Raw genomic sequence first — 8,638 nt, forward strand, 5'->3', positions numbered from 1 at the left:
TCGGTTCAGTCGTTTTGACATTAATTAGATACAAGACAAGTAAGTTTATATGTATATATATAGATTAGACAACCATTAATATATGGTAATTGTGCCTTACTATTGTAAAAACCATAAATATATATATGGTAAATGCCTTATTATTGTAAAAACCATAAATATATATAGGGTAAGTGCATTATTATTGTAAAAACCATAAATATATATATATGGTAAGTGCATTATTATTGTAAAAACCATAAATATATATATGGTAAATGCATTATTATTGTAAAAACCATAAATATATATATGGTAAGTGCATTATTATTGTAAAAACCGAAAATAATTTCTAAAGATTTGATTCGTAAACTAAGATTCGTGCTTACATTGCATTGTGAAGATCAAGTTACATGCAAACCATACAAATATTTAATATATTTTCTATTTTCCAGGTCTGGCCAGAAACTCATAATTACAAATAATTACAAAGTAATCCGGCAAAATGATGCAAGCAATGGAGTCTTTAACAACAAGCGGATTTAACTTTTTCATTTTTCCAATCCTCGTTTCTTGATTTTTCTTTGTACAGAACTTGTTCTCCTTTCTAATTTGTCGATTACATTTGGGGGTTAGGGTGTCGTCGAGTTCAACTACAGAGCCCGTGATGAGTTGATTCCCCCCCCCCCCACGTTCGTTGTGAATCTCCCGGGTTGATTTATTCACTGTAGTTTATTTTATTTAAGTACGCACAGTAAAAATGTGCAGTTAGACCAACAAGGTCTAATTGTAAAGAATTATTTTTAGAAATATTTTGAGTGTCATAGAATATTTTATTATTTGAAAATGTTCGACAAATATTTTTAAATTCAAATTTTTATCAAAATCATACAGAAAATTGAAGTAGTAATGTCTCTTAAATATAAAAATGATTTATGAAAGACAAGCGTGTGTAGTGAGCCAACAATTTATATGTGTCTGATGACAAAATGATTAAAGTAATTATATTCGTATCAATTGTGCGCAATCTATCCAAAGATCTGTGCGCGTACAAGCCTGTAATCTTATTAGATATGAAGGGTCAAGAATGTAGGGCGCGTGGAGATTTAAGGGGGAGGGGCTGTAGACGTAGGGAGCATTTAATTCAAAATCAATGAAAACTCTCAAATTTAAATTATATTTATCTAAAAATAGTATAAATCTAAAGTAATTTTCAATTATTGAATACCAAGAAAATCCAGGGGGCGGAAACGTCATGTGTGTGTGTCTGTACCAAAAGGGTGTGTGTAAGGAATACCGAACCGNGAGTAAGGAGTAAGGAGTAAGGAGTAAGGAGTAAGGAGTAAGGAGTAAGGAGTAAGGAGTAAGGAGTAAGGAGTAAGGAGTAGAGAGTAAAGATTAAGGAGTATGGAGTAAGGAGCAAGGAGTAAAATGATTTAAAATTTTATCGTGAATTATGAATTATTAATTATTTTAAATAAATCGCACATATCGGGCCACCCTGTGTGACATACATAAACGCAGTTTTATATTAAATATCCAGTTCTAAATTCCGTACGGTCGTCTCTGTCGTCTCCATCTTTTTTTGTGGTAACCCTGTAAGTTGAAGAGCTTAACCTTACAAGAAGACCTATTCTAAGAGTTTCGACCATATATTTTCTGCAGACTTCACATCGGTTAAAATCTCACCACTTGACGCAAGAATACGCAGTCTAGCAGATTTGCACAGAATTAGCAGATGTTAAACTGCAAAATTGGCGCGACGATGAGATATTCACAGTTCACTTAGAATCTAATTGCTTTCTATTGCTGAAACAAGATAGGCCTAATCTTTTATATGTTTACCAGTCTCAGGGCTTCCTGGAGGGGGAAGGGCAAGGCCTACTAGGATAGGGGGGAATGAAAATCTACCCCCCCCTCTCCCCCTCCCTCTTCTTAAGTCCTTCTTTTATTACGCTACCCCTCTAACTCATTTATTGCATGATTATTTGTTCAACTTTTCTGCAAAATATCTTCTCTTCCTAAATCCTTTAAATCTTCTTAAATTATCTAATTCTTTCTAATTTCTCTTCCACTATTATTATCATTTATATTGCACACATTACATAGGCGGTTTCAGGGGGGGAGGTTGGCAGTCTATTACCCCCTCCTGAGTGAACTAGATTTTTACAAAGTTAGTTCTCATTTAAGCCATAACTGGTCAACCTGGGAAAAATTGTGATGCATCCAAAGAGGCTTGCCTTAATTTCGGACATCAGTGTTTTAAATACCTTTAATTCAATTATTTTAATTATTTTAAACTGGAATAAAGGAGGATATTTTAATTTTTTTTAAATTTTGAACAAAAATTCCTTTTTACCTTCAACCTTCTTTTGTTTTTTTTAACTCTAAAAATAAACTTAGAAACTACTTGCAGTCTCCTGCAAGACAAATTAGGAAGACTAATAGCAGGAAATAAAAAATAAGTTCCCTTCATTAGAATAATATGATATGTATAATGTTAATGTATGAATTTCAATCAATATTATTTTTTCGATAAGTATATGGATTATTAAGACATTTGGCTACCCTATACTATAAAGAAACTGTAAATTTTGTGGTGTTAGGGCGGTAAATAGAACTTTTTAGCATTTATTTATATATTTTTTTGCCGCCCCTCTCTAAAATCCAGAAACCGCCCTTGGCCCACAATGAAGGAAAAATAAATACAACAAAAAGATTATACAGAGTGCCTGAGTAAGATTTTACTTTTTAGTTGTTAAATGAAAACAAACAAATTAACTCTTTAAATCTTTAATATGGAAATATGTACGTCCGTGTGTGTGTGTATGTTTACCAAACCAAATAATACAACTTAGATAAATGTAAAAAAAACATTTGTAAAAATTCACAACTTTTCATTCGAAATCTCACAATCATCTTTATTTTCAATCCAAATCTCCATTATTAATTAATCCGCCTTTTCATTTATTGTATAATCCTACCTTAGTTCATGTTTATACATAGATTCTTTTCACGTACTTAAGTACTAAACTGATCTGTTTTATACAAGTCATACAAGGTGTCTCTGAAAAAAGTGTGTTTAGGCTTTTAGCCTATCTTCGGAAATAAAACCGAGCCATTTTGAATATCAGGCCTAATTTTGAAGGTTAAAACAGCATTTTAAAGAAAAATGTCTCATGGAAGACCCCCCCTTCCTGGAAATTGTATCTACTGAAACAGTTTTCAAAACAATACAACGATGTTTAGTAGGCTAAAAACAATACAACGATGTTAAGTGGGCTATAAACAATACAACGATGTTTAGTAGGCTAAAAACAATACAACGATGTTTAGTAGGCTAAAAACAATACAACGATGTTAAGTGGGCTAAAAACAATACAACGATGTTAAGTAGGCTAAAAACAATACAACGATGTTTAGTAGGCTAAAAACAATACAACGATGTTAAGTGGGCTAAAAACAATACAACGATGTTAAGTAGGCTAAAAACAATACAACGATGTTAAGTAGGCTAAAAACAATACAACGATGTTTAGTAGGCTAAAAACAATAAAACGATGTTAAGTGGGCTATAAACAATACACCGATGTTAAGTGGGCTAAAAACAATACAACGATGTTATTAGGCTAAAAACAATACAACGATGTTAAGTGGGCTATAAACAATACAACGATGTTAAGTGGGCTAAAAACAATACAACGATGTTTAGTAGGCTAAAAAAAGCCTAAAAACACTTATTTCAAATCCACCTTGTAGAGGGAATGGTTAGCCTGTGTTATCTTGTTACCGGCTCAACCAATCTGTGTTACTATGGTACGGGCTCGACCAATATGCAGTGAACGGGTACAGGCTCGACCAAACTGTTTTGTTTGTTTTTACTTTTAATGAGATGTTTTCCTAGTTTTTTACTAATTAACAAGAAAATAATTAGTGTTGTAGTGTGTGTGATGATGGGGGTCTTTTAACTTCCAAGGCAACAATTTACATAAGTTTATCCGTAAGAGAAAACTTTTTTTGTAAGCAAGTATGGTTGTTGCTTGGTGCACTTAAATAAAAAGAGAGCCCCCCCCCCCACCCACTAGAAAGAAATTCCAAAATATTTTCCTTAAGAAAATAGAGATATTGAAGTTTGCAACAGCATATTCGGTCCCCTCCGCTGGAGGAAGATGGGGGAGGGGGCAATTCGGCCATGAGCCCAGCAGTATCCTTCTAGTCTCGAAAACGATTCCGCGGGGTTCGGGCAGGGTTCTTATAACTACCTGGGTTCAAACAGAATATTGCTGGGCTCATAGCCGCATAGCCCCCTCCCTCGCTGGAGCAAGGCCAACGAAGGGAAATTATTTCCAATGGAGGGAAAACACATTTTTTATTGAATGTTTTTGGATTCTCCATTCCTCCGCCTCACCACGTTCATTCATCGCCTCCGTCTGAACTCCCTTCCCTTGCTCCTCTCTATCGCGGTTCATATACTGGTAGTAGAACGGCGGAACAAGTTCTTTCGCCTTCAGATCAGAACTTGACTCGACTTTGTGTCCGTGGACCGTCTCAAACCTGTAATATCCGATTCTCCAGTGACTGATGCTACATCTGCCCTTAGAGGTCGCGCGTCCGCCTCTCTGCACCTGCAAGAAACCACCAGAACATTCCTCCGCCGTGAAGTTTCTATCTCTACCAAACTCTCCTAACTCAATATGAAACAATTAGCAGATAAAATCCCTACAGACAAGTCCGAGGAAGAAGTTCCTGCTCCGCCTTGACTCCGCCGTACCTTCTTGGTAGAGTAATGTGGCGGAAGACGATCCCTAGGATTTCTATAGAACATTACGCAGTGTAGAGATTGAACCAATCCAGCTGAACAAAATATATCCACGTTTTCTCTGTATATAATATATAGTTTTTTTTAAAGTTAATTAATAAACTTTAGTCATTAAAACTTGTTTTTATTGAGCTAAAATGGCAACAATCACTGAAAATTGTTCACCAACAAATGAGACCAAAGGTTTGTTTTCTGATTTCCAAAGACCACGAAGAGACATTTTATTAAGTATTTTATTCTAGAATCTGGAACTTATAGAATATGTTAAATGTTTAAGTAAAATATGGACTGAATCTCTAAAATTAATTTCTTATTTCTACTTGTACCGACCCCACCTCAAGGTACCGGGTCGACCTGTTTCTCCGTTCTCCTTCTCTCTGGTCTCTCTCTAGAACCGCAGTTTACATCCCATTCTCTTCTCTCCAGTTTAGGTTTAAGGTTGGAGAAGGATGAACAGGACTTAAACAAACATGATCCAAACTTTATATTCTATAGTTTACAATTTTAAACCTGGAACCTAGAACCCAAGTGCAGTGAGTGAGCAACAAAATGAAATCTTCAATTAATAAAATTCTTCTTGTAAGTAAATTTCCTCGTAGTATTTCCAGTTTTTAATCATATTTTTTTGGCATGTATTATGAACAATTTTGTTTGTTACAATCAGATTCTTACTTCTCGTTATCCAGACATATATGAATTCACCACCCCCCCCCCCCCACAAAAAAAAGATTTTTATTTTTAAAAGACAATTTAAAAAATGTTATTAATTAAAAAAAAAGATTTTGAAAATAAAGATGTATTTTTGTTTTTCTTTTGCGGAAATCGAACTTAACACAGATATATGATGAGATATATGTATAGGTTTACAAAAAAAAAAATTTGACTGATTATTCAAAACATATTCGGGTTCAAATCAATGAAATCAAAGAATATTTTACTTTGCATTAGCAACAAAAAATTTGGTTTTTATTTTTTGTTTTAATTTTATCGGTATCATCTAAAAATAGTTTTACGAATTAATTAAAAAATTTTGAGAAAGCATTTAGTTGATTTACAATATACATTGTTTTTATACAATTCATGGAAACTGAAATATTTTAGATGAGTAGGAAAATTGGCAATATTTTGTAAAAACTTGTACAATGGACCGTGTATACTCTAATATACGCATTTTTCTTAAGTATTCTAAGCACTTACACTTGAAAGTACTTTGTCAATGTAATCTCAAGTGATTCTAAATTAAAAAATACAGAAAGAGACTTTTTCTCAAGCAAAAATTAAAAAGTAATACTTGTTTATCTATCTTAAAATTGATTATCTTTAAATGTGGTTTCTTTGATCAACAATGACTTTTATGGCTGAAAACTGATTATTTTCAGTTGTGGTTTTTTTTTGCAGAGGAGACATGAAGAACATATTTAGAATTCAACTATTTTAAAGATATAAAAGCAGAATGGGGCAACTCATAAAGAAATAACAATTTCAGTAGACGGGTAATTGTTGTGAAAATAATTAAATTTAAAAACATTTATTTTTAATACTTTTTTTAGACTTTCTTTAAAACTTTTATGCTTAGTTTTAATTAAATATTTCAGTTTTGTCACATTTTGCACATTATATTTATTGTTTTTATTGTGATTTTAATTAATTTAATTTTATGTCAAATTTTAATTTATATTTATCTTGAAAATGATGAATCAATTTTAAATGATACTTTTTTATTTTCCAATTTCTGAACAGACTAAAAAGTTACAATGGATGGAAAATTTATCGTTTGAATATTTCAGATTTAAACTTTTTCGACTTTATTTTATTGCCTGGTGCACTTATATACACAGTATATATGTCACAAACATTTTCATAATAAATCACAAGGAAACTGGATTCTAAATTTACATTAAAAAAACACTTTAAGGGACTGTTGATGTATTTTCAAGGGATCCTCCATTTATAGAGGGGCAGTTTCGATTCATAACGGTACCTTGGTACCTTGTCAAAAAAAATATGATTATTATCTTCTCTTTGAGATATTTTTTTCTATCTATTTAAATCTAATATATTAAAGTTAAGAATAAATACACAATCCCTTTAAATATAATATATTAAAGTTAAGAATAAATGCACAATACCTTTAAATATAATATATTAAAGTTAAGAATAAATAATCTCTTCCTTTAAATCTAACATAATAAAGTTAAGAATAAATAAAATCTCTCCCTTTTAATCTAATATATTAAAGTTAATATTAAATAATAATTCCTTTACTTATAATGTATTTTTGTTAATAATAAATAAAAATTTTCTTTAAATCTAATATACTAAAGTTAAGAATAAGTAATTAATTACTTTAAATCTAATATATTAAAGTTAGAAATAAGTAATCAATCCCTGTAAATCTAATATATTAAAGTGAAGAATAATTAATCAATCCCTTTAAATCTAATATATTAAAATCAAGAATAATTAAACAATCCCTTTAAATCTAATATATTAAAGTCAAGAATAATTAAACAATCCCTTTAAATCTAATATATTAAAGTCAAGAATAATTAATCAATCCCTTTAAATCTAATATATTAAAGTCAAGAATAATTAAACAATCCCTTTAAATCTTACATATTAAAGTTATAAATAAAAATAAGTTAACAGTCCCTTTAAATCTAATACATTAAAGTCAAGTGTTCCTTAAGGTAGTAAATTATCCAGCCCACCATATATTTACCACGAGAACATTGAGAACTAGAAAATTAGAGTTTAACATTTAAAGAGAAACATTTCTACAATTCCTTCAAGATAAAGTTGGAAAATTCTAAAATCTCGTGGAAAAATCAGACTTTCAGAGATAAGATAAATTATGATAATTTTAATAGATGGGAATAGATACTATGGGATGGGAATAGATACTATGGAATGGGAATATATACTATGGAATGGGAATAGATACTATGGAATGGGAATATATACTATGGAATGGGAATAGATACTATGGAATGGGAATAGATACTATGGAATTGGAATAGATACTATGGAATGGGAATAGATACTATGGAATAGGAATAGATACTTTGGAATGGGAATAGATACTATGGAATGGGAATAGATACTATGGAATGGGAATAGATACTATGGAATGGGAATAGATATTATGGAATGGGAATAGATACTATGGAATGGGAATAGATACTATGGAATGGGAAAAAATATGGAAATAAATAGAAATAAAAATCTAAAGGAAATGTTCAAAAAAAGTATGTTAAATGACAGGATAGTTATAACCATAGTGCTTTAGAAATGTTGAAATACGATTAAAGTTTAGTGTTCTCAGTGTTTTAGAAAGGTTGAAAGGTGGTTAAATTATGTTGAAGACAGGATAGTTATAACCATAATGCTCTAGAAAGGAAGAAATACGGTTAAAGTATGTTGGAGTTCTTCTAGAAAGGATAAAATACAGTTAAAGTATGTTGAAAGACAGGATAATTATATTCTGAGTGCTCTAGAAAGGATGAAATACGGTTAAAGTATGTTGAAAGACAGGATAATTATATTCTGAGTGCTCAAGAAAGGATGAAATACGGTAAAAGTATGTTGAAAGACAGGATAGATATTTGCTCCTCTAAACTGTTGAGGAGAAAATTTGCATTTCTTACAAAAATATTATTAATAAGCTTCCTCACAACACAGGTTCTCTCCGCTAACTACTAATAACCGTCTCCACCTACAGCCAACTTTAAGAGTTTGCCAGACCTCGGAAATTTCAAACTTTGTAGTTTTAGTTTCTGAGCTGACTAAAACTATCCGGATTTATCCGATATCTCTTTTAACATTAGAGCTAGAAACGAT

This window comes from Eurytemora carolleeae, unplaced genomic scaffold (genome assembly GCF_000591075.1).
Source record: "Eurytemora carolleeae unplaced genomic scaffold, Eaff_2.0 scaffold1115, whole genome shotgun sequence".
Lineage (NCBI taxonomy): Eukaryota > Metazoa > Arthropoda > Copepoda > Calanoida > Temoridae > Eurytemora > Eurytemora carolleeae.